Here is a 15,607-nt window from a genome sequence, read left to right on the forward strand (position 1 = left end):
TAGAAGATACCACAGGAAGTGGTGGAGCTACAGATAGCAAAGATGATGATGACATTGATCTTTTTGGGTATGAGGAGGAGGAGGAAAGTGAAAAAACAAAGAGTCTAAGAGAAGAAAGCCTTGCTCAGTATGAATCAAAGAAATTAAAAAAAAAAACCTGCAATTGTTGCCAAATCTTCCATCTTACTGCATGTAAAACCTTGGGATGTTGAGACAGATATGGCAAAATTGGAAGAATGTGTCAGAAGCATTCAGGCAGATGGCTTGGTCTGGGGATCTTCTAAACTAGTTCCAGTGAGATAAGACATCAAGAAGCTTCAGATACGATGTGTAGGTGGAGATGATAAAGTTGGGACAGATATGCTAGAGGAACAGATAACTACCTTTGAAGACTATGTGCAATCCATGGATGTTGCTGCCTTCAATAAGATCTAAAACCTACCATGCTCTAAAATTGCATTGAAATAAAAATATTTTCAAGCAAAAAAGAAGAAGAAGAATGTAAGTTCCTTGAGGACAGGAACTATTTCACTTTTTTCTTTGTATCTTGAGCACCTAACACATAGTGCCTAGCCCAGCACCTGGCATTTAACACATTCTTAATTTATTACACAGTAAAATGACCTTTCAATGGACTTAGAAAGCATCTAAGCAAAAAAAAGTATGATATTAACACAGCACAGGGCTCACCACCCAAAGGCTTGAAGAAAGATGAGCATTTTCTCATCAAAAAAGGAGGAAAAGGACTGGCAGCTATCTTCATCCTGCAGTGACAAGCAAGTTAAAAATATACAGAAATACTTGCTAAACAAAAGGATGCCACTTCAGAACACAAAGGGAAAGGCTGGTTAATAGACAAACGCCCCTGGACTTATTGACTGTAACTGATCTAAGTCTACCTTGGGAAGGAGTCTATGAAATGACTAAGATTCAAGAATGAAATCGGGGCAGGAAACAGGACTGCTACTGACAATACCTTCACACACACACACACACACACACACACACAAAGTAACAAAGGAGCGAGTCAAGCGAGTTTGTTTACAGAAATAAAGGGCTTCTTGACAGTGATTCAGAATCAGCTCTTTGCTGCCAGAAACTCCAGAAAGATCATTATGAAGGATCCCTGACGTATTGATCGATGTAGGGAAGTATACAAACTAAGCAACATGTTACTGCAGGTTTTGCAAAAATTTAGCACCTACCAAATACCTAGAAAGACATGATCAAGTGGCCAGAATTATACACCAGAGGCTCAGTATGCTTCGCAAACTGCCAGATGACAAACTTCTGTATTACAAATGCAAACCTCAAAATATCCTTGAGAATTCAGCATATAAGCGGGGCTGGAATGAGAGCATTATTGCCCATCATCCCTGGGACATTACAGTGAACTACAAAAATATTTTAAGATCCACATTTTTAATCACTGTTACCCTAGAAAACATTCATAATCTCCAAACTATGTAGAATGAAAAGCTCTCAAAATACAAACACCCAGTAAAAGGTCAAAACTATGTAGGAAGATGTACATATATGTGTGTATGTGTGTATATGTGTGTATGTGTGTATATATGTGTGCACATGTCTATATGCATATATGTATATGTGTATATATGTGTACATACATATATGTGTATGCATTGTGTGTGTATCATCCCCATCATCCAAACTGCTGCTAAAGTGGTCCTTAAGATTCTTTCAGAGGATGAGCCTACATTCAACACTTTCATTCAATTATAACATTCAATTATAAAAATCTATCATTTTATCCACTTCCACAAGAATTCACCAAATGCTGAACATAAATGAAGAAGGGCAGTAACTTGACTCAGGACCATTTTTAGCTGAATGAAAAAAGCTGTCAGGCAGGGTGGTGCGCTCCTGAAATCCTAGCTTCTGGGCAGAGGGAGGCTGACAGCTCTCTTGAGTTCAGGAGATATGAACTGCTGTAGGGCTAGTTTGATCAGGTGTCTGCACGTCTTGACTTGTGTCTTGACGCCAGACTTCCAAGACTCTAGAGGAGAGAATGAGACTGATAACTTTGCTCAGCTCTTCCTCACTTAAATCCAATTTACACATAAGTCAAGATATGTGATGCCACTGGTCCTCTTTGAGAATGAAGGATGAACAACAATTAAGTTTAGCATTAATATAATGAGCCCCTAGGATGGGGAAGTGGGGAGGCTAGGTTGTCTAAGTAGGGGCAAACTAGCCCAAGTTGGAACCTGAGCAGGTCAAAGCTGCCAGGCCAGTCAAAGTGGGGTTGAACTGGCCTCTGTATCTTCAGCGTGTGCAAGATTGGGAGCCCCAGTGATGAAAGGATGGTGGTGGTAGTAGTGGCGATGACAGTTAATGTTTCTATAGAGGTTCAAGATTTTCAAAGAGATTTACATTCATTGTCTCCTCTGAGCTTCATAACAACTCTCAGAGAGATAACAGTCAATCCCCAACCTACTCAAGGTTACATTCCTAGAAAACAGCACAAAACGTCAAAAATACAAATGTTGATACATTGCACCCATGAGGGAAAAGGGTATTAGGCTCCCCCAACCACCAAAAACTGTAATCTTTCATGAGATACTGTGCACTTGAGAAGTTACTTTAGCGTTTTCTGGAGTGGATTCACAAATACTTTTAGGAATCCTTTCCTCCTTTTTGCAGATGGAACTAATGGTTGATTCATTAACACCAAACTCCTCCCTGACTGCAGCTACAGACATTTCAGCTCAAAGTTTATCCAAAACCTTGATTTTCTCACTAAGCCGTATCACTTGTTTTGCATATCCTGGTTTAAAACTCAAAGGATTTGCACTATGCTTTGGGGGCATAATTGCAGCACAAAACTTTAGTTTTGAAGGCAAACAATGAAAAAAAGTAACAAATGCATGGGGAGCTCTCTACAACAGCAGAGTGAACAAGACCAGTGAATCACTTTGTAAGATACTGGCTGCTCCATACACGTGTACACATTGCACCTCTCATTTTTTTTCTCTATTACACATAGCCACAAGTGTGCACAATTGCCAATGCAAAAGGGAAAATGAGACTACTAATAAAATCACATGAATGCCTGAAGTCGTAAAAGTTAACCACATGAATGTTGAAAATTGACTACACTCCTTAGAAGTATTATTATTTCCATTTTAAAGATAAAAATGCTAAGACTTGGATTAAGCGAACTCATGTATGTTCACGTAACTAGTATCAAAGCTAAGATTTGAACCCAAGTCTTGCTTGAACCCAAGTATTCCAATACTTCAGCTACTAGATGGTAGGCATTTACTAGGACATGGCTAGGTGGTACAGTGGATAGAGTGCTAGGCCTGGAATCAGGAAGACTTGTGTTCATGTGCCCAAAAGCAAACCAAACTGGGCATACCCTTTGATCCAGCAATACCATTACTAGGTCTGTATCCCAAAGAGACCATAAAAAGGGAAAAGGACCCACAGGTAGAAAAAATATTTATAGCAGCTCTTTTTGTGGTGGCAAAGAATTGGAAATTGAGAGGATGTCTATCAATTAGGGAATGGCTAAACGAGTTGCAGTAATATGAACGTGCAATGGAATACTACTGTGCAATGCAAATTGCAGAAAAACCTGGAAAGAATTGCACAAACTGATGCAAAGTGAAATGAGCAGAACCAAGAAAACATTGTACCCAGTTTTCAGTAACATGGTGTGATGATCAACTATGAATGACTCAGCTCTTCTCAGCAACACAATGATCCAAGACAAGGACAAAGGACTCACAAAGGAAAACGCTATCCATATCCAGATAAAGAACTGATGGACTCTGAATGCAGATCGAAGCATTTTTTTTCACTTACTTTATTCTTTCTCATGGTTTTATTTCCTTTTGATCTGTTTCTTCTTCCACAACTGTAACAAATATGGAAAAATGTTATATGTAATAGCACATGTATAAACTATATCAAACTGCCTACCATTTTCAGAAGAGGGAAGGAGAGGGGGGGAGGGAGAAAAATTTGGAAGTCAAAATTTTGTAAAAACGAGTGCTAAAAATTTTTCATAATATGTAATTAGAGAAAAATTAAATACTACCTAAAATTTAAAAAAAAAAAGAAAAAATAGTGTTCAAATCTGGCCTCAGACATTTACTAGATGTGTGACCCTGGGCAAGTTACTTAACTTCCGTCCATCTCAGTTTCCTCAACTATAAAATGGGGAAAATAACAGTACCTACCTCCCAAGGCTATTGTGAGGTTTAAATGAGATAATATTTGTAAAGTGCTTAGCACAATGCCTGGCACATGGAGGTACTCAATAAGTGTTATTTCCCTTCCTGCTTACTATACCCCAAGGCTTACCATACTAAGGTACTGACATTAATAAAATAAATTAATCCTTCCCAATATACGAATGTGAAAGATGTCCAACAATAAAACAAGCCATTTTATAAAGTAATGAGTTTCTTACTATTGAAGATATTGAAGGAGAGGTTAGATCTTTTGCCAGTGCAGGAATGGACTAAGAGGAAGACTAGATTAGGCTCTCAAAATTCTAAGGTTCTTTCCCATTCTGAGACTCCACTGTGAGTTAAGGTCTCCATTCAGAACACAGAATATTCTTGAATAAATGTAAAATCCCAAAACTGGGTTCAAAAAATCAATTTCATAAGGACAGAAGGAGAGTAATTTTGCTAAACAGTCATTTGTGTTACTGCTGAGTAGTAGGTTGTATGAAAATGATACAGGGGTGGTCTTGGTGGGCCCTAAGCTCAATGTGAATCAAGAATATGACAGCTATTCCCCCCAAAAGCTAAAGGAATCTTAAGCAGCATTAAGAGGGACATGGGGTCCAGCACTCACCTGGCAAGACCACAACTTGAGTACAGTATTTAGTTCTGGGTGCCATATTTGTTTTTGGAAGGAAATTAATGAGCTAAAATATATCCACAGGAACCCAATTGGGAGTAAGGGGACTGGAGACTAAGTCATATGAGGATGAGTAAGGTAGTTTTAGTCCAGAAGAGAGAACATGGTACTGCCTTTAAGAATCCAGAGGACTTTCCTGTGATAGTGGGATTAGCCTTATTCTGCTTGGTCCCTTAGCGAGGAACTAGGAATAAGGGGTGAAGGTTATAGGGAAGCAGGTTGGAGCTTGATGTCAAAGACTTCCTTTTGGTGGAGACATATCCGAAAGCAGAATGAACTGCCTTGGGGAAGGAGGGACTTCTCAGTCCCTGAAGTTTTTCAAGTGAAGGCAACGTGACCATTTGTCAAGGATATACTAATTTGTTGAATTGTTTTTCAGTTGTGTCCAATTCTTCATGATGCCATTTGCTATTTTCTTGGCAAAGATACTGGAGTGGTTTGTCATTTCCTTCTCCAGTTCATTTTACAGATGAGGAAACTGAGGTAAACAGGGTGAAGTGACTTGCCCAGGGTCACACAGCTAGTAAGTGTCTGAGGCAGGATTTCAGCTCGGAAAGATGAGTCTTCCTGACTCCAGCCCCAGCACTCTATCCACTCTGCCACCTAGCTGCCCTGGATATAATAATAGCTAACATTTATATGGTACATGTATATGTACCAGGCACTGTGCTAAGCAGTTTACAATTATTATCTCATTTGATCCTCACAACAATCCTGGGAGGTAGGTGCTATTATAATCATCCCCATTTTACAGATGAGAAAATGCAGGCAAACAGTGGGTAACCAACTTGCCAAGATCACATAGCTAGCAAGTGTCTGAGGCCAAATTTGAATTTAGGTCTTCCTGATCTAAACCTAGAGCTCTGTGCACTATGGCGCCACCTGGTGCTGTAAAGGAAACTTGCTTTATAGCTACTGTAAAGGATACTCAGATAGGAAATGGGCTAGGTAATTTCTGAGGTTCCTTTAAAGCCTGAGAGTCTACGGAAATCTGTATCTCTTCTTGAGAGCAAAGGGGTTGTCTTTCTCTCCCCTCGGTTGGGCAGAAGTCAATATCTCATTCCTTCCCTGACGGCACTCCAGGGCAGCAATCCAAATATTCATCTGGATAATAAACCCCCAAAAAATATGGGTAATTGTACTTGCAGTGACATTTATGTAGCATTTTACAGTCATGAACTGATTTGCATATGTTATTGGATTCCAGAAATGTCTCTTTAGCACCTACTGTGTGCGAGGCTCTCTCTCTGAATCCCTGGAGAGTCAAATATGAAAAAACAAATTCATTCAGTCACATGGTCTTATACAATCCTCAGCAACAGCCTTGTGAGAGAGAAGCTGGAAAGGGCTTTGTATTGGTCTTTGCAAGCTAAGAAACTGAGGGCGGGGAAGTAAAAGGGGAGGGGCCTTGCCCCCAGTAAAGTGGGGTGATAAGTAGTAGAATGGCAATCTCAGCCCAGCTCTCGGAACTCTGCATCTTGCACCAGGCTGCCTTTCAGAAAGAGATGCCAGCATTCTAGACTTCAGTAAAGAAGGTGCGTGGGCATGAGCCGAGGAGGGGCCTCTATGGAGTGTAAATAGTGGGGGATTTTCATATCCATTGTCTTCTTTTGTTTGTCTGTTACCCAGTTAAGCCATTTTCTCCATAATCCATATGTGGGCTGAGAACAGGATCTGAGTACCAATGGTTAACCTGCTTGCTAGGCAGGCAGTTACAACCTACCCACAATCACCAACTCCTGGAAAGGATGTGGGCAAAATACATTTGGGGGGACTGGAATCCTACTTAAAATGTACAAAGCATAGGGGAAAGGGATTGGAGAGCTTTGCTGAGTGAATAGAGAGTTGAATTTAGACACAGGAAGGTGTGGGTTCAAATCCCACCTTTGACACTTGCTGTCTGTGTAAGCATCCTTGAGGGGCTTCAATCCCTCTGAGACTCAGTTTCCTTACCTGCAAAATGAGACTAAAAATATTATACCATAGCATTCCCTAAATGAAGGTAGACTGCTTGGTTTACCTTTGTTTCCCAAGCCCCTCTCTCAATGCCTGGTACAATACTAAATGCTTAATGAATGCCAGGCTCATTCATTGACTGGTTACTGCCTACCTCATGGGGTCATTGTGAGGCTTTGATGCAGTAAGGTATGTAAATCACTTTGCACACTATAAGGAGCTATAGAAATGTCAGTTATTATAATTGTACTCACTTAACAAAACCACGCGTTAAACAGAGCTCACATTTACACAGCAGCCCTTCCAAGGCTAAAGAGGGGTGAGAACCAGGGGATTTTAGATCTAGAAGGGACCTGAGAGAACATCTAGACCAGAGGTTCAGAACATCGAGTTCATGCCCCATCCCCCCTCAAAAAAGGGGGGGGTCTGTGGATTCATTTCAGGGAGCCTGTGAACTTGGATGGAGGGGGGAATTTACATCTTATTTTTGATAAGCGGAATTTAAAGATCTGTTCAATTGTAAATGTAGGCAGTCAGTCAATCAACAAGCATTTTTTAGGTGCTTAATATGTGCTAAGCACTGTGCTAAAGTCCGAGAATACAAATAAAGTAGAAAGTAAGACAGCTCTGCCCTCAAGGCGCTTACAAACTAATGTGCGGAGTTGGTAGTGGGGCAGAGAGACAGGACATAAAAGGAAGCAGAATGGGGAGGGCGGGGCAGAGATGGGGGAAAACCTGAGGTGCTGCCTGGAGAGGGAGGACACTGGCCTGGGTTGGCGCCCGTTCTTCAACGGAGGTTCTGGGAGGAGGCTTCCAATGGGACTAAGAAGCAGAGGGGGCGCGGGGCCGTGATTCCAGGGCTGGAGGGAGAGGAAGTCTGGAGTATATATCCTGGAGAGGAATGAGGAGAAGAAGCACTGAACGTTATATGAGAAGGGGTCCATAGGCTTTACCACACTGCCAAACACAGACACACAACAAAGACTAAGAACTCCAGCCCCCTAATTTTCCAGAGGAGAAAACCGAGACCCAGACACAAGGGAAAGAATAAGCATTTTCATGATTATTCACCTACTATGCACTGGGTGCTATGCTAAGCACTCTACAATTATTATCTCATTTGATCCTCACAACAACCCTGGGAGGTAGCGGCTATTATTATCCCCATTATTCAGGTGAGGAAACTGAGGCAAGCAGCTACTACATAGCAGGGCTAGGATTCGAACCCAGGTCCCCTAACTCCAGATCTCCATGGTTGGAGATTCCCACCATGCTCTCCACGTGTGATCAGGATCAAAGATTTAGAGCAGGAAGGGACCTTCCTGCCCTTTAGTCCAATCCTCCTCCATTTTACAGGTGAGGAAATGGAGACCTGGGGAGGTTAAAAAACTTGCCCAAGGTCATACAGATAATAAAGGGCAAAGGCAGGATTTGAACCCTTGTTCTCTGATCCGAAATCCTGGTACTCTGCCCCAAAGCGAAAAACTGTTGCAGTGTAGTAGGAAATACTATGAGGTTGGAAGTCATAGCATCTGGTTGGAGTCTCAGCTTTGCCACTAACTACCCATGACTTTGACCCTTTGGGTCACAAATCTAGAAGGAGAAGGAGTCCCTGAAACCATTTGGCCCTGCTACTTCCCTTTATATTTGAGAAAAGTAAGGCCCAGGAAAGTTAAACAGTTCACCCAAAGTCAACAAGGTCTTAAGTGGTAGAACTGGGGTTCAAATCTGACTCCAGTCAAGAGCTCCTTCCCCCTCAAGGTCCACTTGCCCCTGGACCTCCTTCCCCCCACTCAAAAGCCCACTTGACCCTTGACCTCCTTCCCCTAAAGCTATTTGACCTTGGACTTGCCCCATCTGAGTTTCAAGTTTCTTCATCCATAAAAAAAGAAAAGTAAAAGTAGTTGCTTGCTTTTCCTACTTCCCAGGGTAGTTGCAAAGGGGGAAATCACACATCATCTGGCATTGTGGCAAAAAAGGAATATCACTGGATTTTGTTTCCTGAGGGCTTGAATTCTAAATTAGATGATTCTGCCATCCACTAGCTGCACAATGCTGGGAAAACCACTTCCCCACTCAGAGTCTCAGTTTTACTCATCTGTAAAGTGGTGATCATAATACTTGCCCCTTCTCCCTCACAAAGCCATAATAAGCAAAAGTGTCATGTCAAACTTTAAAGCCCAGGAGGCTATTGTTATTTAATAGAGGAGACAGTTGGTACAGTAAAATGAGAGTCAAGAGACCTGGGTTCTAGCCCTGACTTGAATTGGCTGTGTGACCTTGGTCAGGTCCCTGGGCTTCATTTTCCCCATGTCTAAAATGCTGGAGGGTCTGGTAGGTTTTAGGAATGCTGGAGCCTATGAACTGCAGACAGTCTGAATTACAGGCTTGCTTATCATCAGGTGCTGGGGGCTAGCCAGATGCTCCGATTCTGTGGGAGACCAGCTTTGGGCCTTTTCCACCTCCTTCCCAGACTGTTTTTGATTTAGCTCGGGTTACCTACTCCTCCCATTCCTCCTGCTGGCCTAAACAACGTCTTTTTGTCCTCTACTCTCCACCTCCGGCCTCCCTGATTATTCTCTTGCCTCCTGAGGCCCACAGGCAGGCGGTAAGAAGCTAGAGTTGCTGTGGGCAGGGTTTAATTAGGGCTGTGAACACTATTAGAAATGGCCCAAAAGGAATAAACCAAAGAGAGAGAAATAGACAGACAGAGAGCCAAAGAGACAGTGAGAAGAGAGAGGAGAGAGAGAGAGAAACACCAGCCCTCCAGAAAAAAGGATAAACATTCCCCCTACCAGGTCTGGCCCAAGCTGAGATAAGCATGCTAAGGCAGCATGGGGCCTCTTGGCTAGAGGTGCAGCTGAAATTCTGGCTGTTTGAGTGTTGGTTGAAAACAAGCTTTGCCTGCTGGGAAGAGAGAGTGAATGCAGGCCTGGGGTTGAGTCAGGGAATAACTATTGCCTCATGGAGCGATGAATGCATATCTGTGCCTTGGAACACTCCCACGTATGTTTATGGGAAGGTGAGACCATGTGTGTTTGAAGATGAGTGCATATCGGTGAGTATGTGTGAAGCCATCCCTCCATGTTTCTCCCAGGCTTTCGTCCTTGCTCTGTCTACTCTTGACCTCGTAATTTTTTACCTCGCTCGCACCTGGACTCCCTCTCTAGACTTCTCCTGGCTGATGACTCCCTCCCCAGGACCACCATTTTAGCAAGAACCACAGCCATGGCTCATTTCACTAACACCTGGTCTCCCCCTCCAGACTCCTTCTCTTCACTCACCACATTGACACGCTGGAGGGAAACCTCCAGCCTGAGGCCCCAGTTTTCTGTCTCAGCTAGAGCTGGGGTGGGCAGGAGCCAGCTTAAAGCCAGCCTTCAGTTTTCAGTGAGAGTTTTTATACCTCCAAATTTGGCAATCCGGCCTTGATTTATTGTTTTGTTTCCAAGGGTAGAAGGTGGAAGGTAATCTACAAACTCTAGCCTGAGAGCCAACTCTAGTTCGGCTGCCCAAATTCAGAATGGTTTTTACATTTTTAAATACAGTAAAACTTTATTTACAAATGTAAAAACCATTCTTAGTTTGCGGGCCTATTATGAGGCAGGTGGATATGTCCCCAGGGTTGAAGTTTGCCCATTCCCTGGTCTAATCTTAAGAAAACGATGGAGAAAACGTTAATAAACATTAAAACATAAGACCCGTGTTTATGTTTATTAAAATAATTTATTTCTTTATAAACACAAATTTATTTGTTTTTTTTAAACAAACGTGTATCGTGCAGCTGATTGTTCAACATTTACCAGCACACCCCTGCCTATATGAATTATCTTTCTTCATTAGAATATAAGCTCCTTGAGGGTAAGGACTGCTTTGTTTGTATTTAGATCCCTAGCATTTAGGACAGTGCTTGGCACATAGTAATAAATGCTCCCTCTGTGACTGACCTGTTTAATTGGTTCCACTATGTGCTGTCCCCCATCCTTGACTCTCTTGCTCTCTTGGCCTATACGGTTCCTACCAATACTTAACCCCAGATCACTCTCCACCCCCAATCATCTGCTTTTTCTGCTCCTACTCCTAAGCATCTGCATGCTGAAGTCACCCACATGTACAGCTTTAGAGTGACCCTTCACTCTTCCCTCCCCCAATCCATAAGCAATATGTCCCTACATCTTACCCAGTCCCCTTAAAAACCTCTCACATCTGTCCCCTTCTTTCCACTCACGTGACCAAGAGCTTAGCAAATATATGATAATTAGTATCATCATCATCATCATCAGCTTGTGACCCTGGGTAAGTCACTTAACCCTGTTCGCCTCAGTTTCCTCATCTATAAAATGAGCTGGAGAAGGAAACGGTAAATCACTGTGCTACTCAGAGAGTATTTCTGATGCTATCCTTCTACCAATCTGTGATTTTGTCAATGTAGGTCCTCCATCCAGTCCATCCCTTCCTATTCAACTACTGTCCATGACCTTCCATAATATTGTATATGTTCAGCAAGGATACCCCCAAAAGATGGAGTTCTAGACCTGGAGTCAGGAAAGCCTGAGTTCAATTCTAACCTCTGACACTTACTGGCTGTCTAGCCCTGAGAAAGTCACTTCACCTCTGTTTGCCTTAATTTCTTCATCTGCAAAACGGGGATAATAATAGCACTTCCTTCCCAGGGCAGTTGTGTAGATCAAATGAGATAATACTTGTAAAATGCTTTGCAATCCTTAAAATGCTATATAAATGCTAACCATTTGTAGAGTATTTTCACAAAGATTTTATCGAGATGAAAAAGCAGACATATGGATAGGTGGTTGTCAATGTCCTCTTTAACACCAGTCTCTGAAATCACAGCCATCTGTGATTTTTTCCCTCCACTCATTTGGTCTCCTTTCGTCTTTCAGCTGTCTTTAGAGTTGATCTCTTCGTGCCCTCAGAACCGTCTTACCTTTTCTGTATATACGTGGTCTGGTCTAGCTTTTCTTTCCATTTTTGTCTTTTGTGACATTTCCCTTTCCCTAGGCAGACTGTAGGACTTGAAAAGAGAGATCCTAGAAAAGGGATTTCATTCTCCTAGCTGAAAAAAACAATGCGTTGTTATAAAACTGTTGACAGATCTTTATAATTTTCCATCTGTTTGTTGTCCTTCAAGATTCATTTTTAAATGCTCTCGGGATGAGTGGGCTTCTTTGGGTCTTGTGTCAAGCTTTCTACAGATTCATTTTTCTCTCTGTTGCTTCTCACTTTTTTATGAAGTGATATTACTTACAATCTTCCTCCAGAAGGCTTGGAAAATTAGTTCCTATTTTAAAATGGTGGTTAGCCTTTGGTTGTCAAGTTTCTTCTCTAGGCAGTGCACTTAAAAGGTGTTGTATGTAGGGCATAGACTTGGAGTCAGGAAGACTTGGATTCAAATCCCACCTCATATTCACAAGCAGGGTGAGCCTGGGTAAGTCACTTATTCTCTTTGAACCCCAATGTCCTCATCTTAAAAGTGGAGATAATAATAACACCTACCTCTCAAGGTTCTTGTGAGGATCAAACGAGAATGTGTATGTAATCTGTGCAGTGAGTGTGTTCTGATTCACCATCCCAGAGTCAGGGTATTACCCCTCTCCTTTAGGGTTCTGGGGAGTCCCCTGAAGTCTTGGAGATGTCCCTTTCCCTACTGCCTTTGGACTAATCTCCCACAAGTTGTTTCCCTCAGTGAAGTCTTGGTGACCAGCACCCCAATTCCATTTAACCAATTTGTGCCAATTGGTTTTTGCAAAGAGATATTTACTTTAAAGATAAAGCAAGAGAAAAATTACAAATATTTCTCCCAAACATCCCTAGGGCACATGCTTCCCTCTCCCACTTCAATTCCTGAGTAGAGTGGGCTCAAACTTAGCTCAGCTCTTACATAGCAATGGCCCCACTAAGTTCATATCCAAATGTACCATTGCTTCCAGATGAGCCCTTGTCTTAACAACTGAACTGGGTCCCAAAAGACCCTCCTTGTTCCTTGGGACATCAATGCTAGACTGAGGCAACTAGGTGGTGCAGTGGGTGGAGCACTGGTCCTGGAGTCAGGAAGGCTTGAGTTTAAATCTGGGCTCAGATTCTTACTTGAGACCTTAAACAAGTCACTTCACCTCTGTCTGCCTCAGTTTCCTCAATTGTAGAATGGGAGTAACAACAACACCTATCTCTCAAGGCTATTACGAGAATCAAAGGAGATAATATTTGTATAGTGCTTAACATAGTGCCTGGCACATAAATGATGCTACATAGATACTTATTCCCTTCCTTTTCCCCCAGGACAATAAAACCCAGTATGGATTCAGACTCCTGAACTCCCAGAGATTCAATCTCCTGACCTTTCAAAATTCACAAAGTCAGAGCCTCTAAGTTTATCTCCTTCACCTTAAACAGGAAAAAAAAGAAAGCAAGACAAAAGGACAAAGACTTGCTTTTATTGGGCCACATGGTGGCCTCAGAAGGGAAAAGTCTCAAGGCCTCTCCCCTTGTAGCATTATCTCTCCACAGAGACTGACATTAAAGGAGTGAAACCAAGAGAGAACACCCAAAGAAATAAAGTGGTCCTTTGTCTGCTCCCTGCTTGTAGTGGACAACCCCCGCTCTGGCTGTGCAGCCAAAGAGGAATAGATGTCTGTGTCAATGTCTGCTTCTTTATCTACTTCACATTTTTCCATGTCAATAAATTGCTTGACTGTTGCAAGTCAGAGAAGAGCGCACTGTACTTTCTCACCTTTAGTCATTCTCCTAATTTTACATTGATTTTCTAATTTTATTCTCATCAGTCAATAGCTTGCTACTTGACTATTACAGGTCAGAGCTGTTTTAAGAGCACATTGTATACTTTCTCGTCTTCAGTCATTCTCCTAATTTGACATTGATTTTGATTTTCATTCTAATTGGGTTGTGTTTAGACAACTGATCCAGAAATAATGGCCATATCTTATCTATTAAGATAGTCAGCTTAAGGCTTTATGATTCTATTGTTAGAACCATCCAAATCTTTTTTTTTCCCCTGAAAAAAATATATTCATCCCATCTAGTCATGAGGCTTCTGTGTAGTCTATAATCCTTTGGTTTCTTTTGTACCTTGATCATATTTTCCCATATATTTTTCAGCATCCTCCAATATACTCATATTTGCATTGAAGTCACTGGATATTAAAGTATATTTAGATTTAAGTTGAGGTTCTTACTGAATTCTTCATAGAATTTTTCTGCTTTTCCAACCTGTGAGATAAAAGTTGGCAAATAAGCTCTACTTATCTTTATGGTGCCCTTTTGGCTTATGCTCCTCTGAACCAGTACAAGATGAGCTGACCAAGTGTCCCATGAAATGATTTTTCTTGCAGCCTTTGAATTCATGATGAAACCAAATCCTCATTTGCTTCTCAAAGGAAAACCTGAACACTATTCTTGTACTCAGCTGAAACTTCCTTGTATCCTTTGGTTTCCTTTTTAGCTAATAATAACAATATCAGCTAACATTTATATAGCACTTACTATATGCCAGGTACAGTGCTAAGTGCTTTACAGCTATTATCCCATTTGATCCTTATAACAACCCTGGGAGATAGAAGCTGTTGTTAGCCCATTTTATAGATCAGGAGAGGCAAACAAAGGTTAGTGACTTGCCCAATGTCACCAAGGCTAGATTTGAACTCAGGTATTCCTGACTCCAGGCCCTTCTCTTCCAGTAGTACATCAATTTATTGGTTGTTGGGAAACATTTTTAGGAAGACAGTCATTAAATTAATGTTTATAAATAGTTTCAAAGTTGTTAGATTCTTAGCACCTTCTGCCTATCCCCCCTCTCTTTCCACTGCTCTGACGAAGTCACTGTAATACCTGATAGGGTACATACAGGACTGAGCATCATTTTCTATTTTAATTTGGTCCATGAGTTGGCTTAGCCAAAGAATTCATCACCTGAGAGCCAGCCTACTGGTCATGTGCCTTTTCTTCCTCAGATAGTAGACCTTAGTGGAGCCCTACCAGAGATCTCTCTCCATTGCCATAGCCTTCAAGAATCCAGGGTCACTGCCATGGTTCCATAAGGCATCAACAGAAGGTTTCTGTGAAGGAGGTGCTAAGAATTCAAAGCCAAGAGATGGGAAGGCTTCTACCTTCATAGAGCTTGTGTTCTACTGGAGGGGGCTGGAGTGTTCAACCTGTACTCAGGTTAAAGAATAATACAAAGGAGGGAGTGATGGGAAAAATTTGAGGAGATGCAGAATCGGAGATTTGTTCCTAAGAAAAAATTCCTCCAATGGCTAAGTTGAAAACTTTTAGGAAGAAGGAGATGAGATAAAGTCTGGACATTATAATATCATAAAATCATAGAATCTTAAAACTGAAAGCTACATCAGAAATCAGCCCAATCCTCTAATTCATCTAGTAACTCTCTCTTTAACATCCCAGACAAGTGGCTGGCCAGCCTTCACTTGAATACCTCCAGTGATACTACAGAGCTCACTACTTTCCAAGCCAACTCATTCCAGTTCAGATCATTGGGAAGTCTATGCTTAAATTAAGGTACAAAGAGGACCACATGGAATCTAATATCCCCTCTATCTCTGAGATTCTGTGATTTTGAAATATGCCTCTATGGAACAACCACCTTGTCAGGAGCTTGGGCCTCTGCAAGGTTAAAAAGAAGACAAATGCAGGTGCTGCCTCTCAAACTGGAGAATTTCCAATCTCTCTTTGTCTCTTTCTATGTCTCTCTCTGTCTCTC

At 41.7% G+C, this 15,607-nt stretch overlaps 1 pseudogene; it reads left to right on the top strand.

Annotated features, from left to right (window-relative positions):
- Positions 1-436, top strand: part of LOC114045002 — a 730-nt pseudogene extending 294 nt beyond the window's left edge.
- Positions 437-15,607: the final 15,171 nt, after the last annotated feature.

This window comes from Vombatus ursinus, unplaced genomic scaffold (assembly GCF_900497805.2).
Source record: "Vombatus ursinus unplaced genomic scaffold, bare-nosed wombat genome assembly UNPS02014775.1, whole genome shotgun sequence".
NCBI classification, from domain to species: domain Eukaryota; kingdom Metazoa; phylum Chordata; class Mammalia; order Diprotodontia; family Vombatidae; genus Vombatus; species Vombatus ursinus.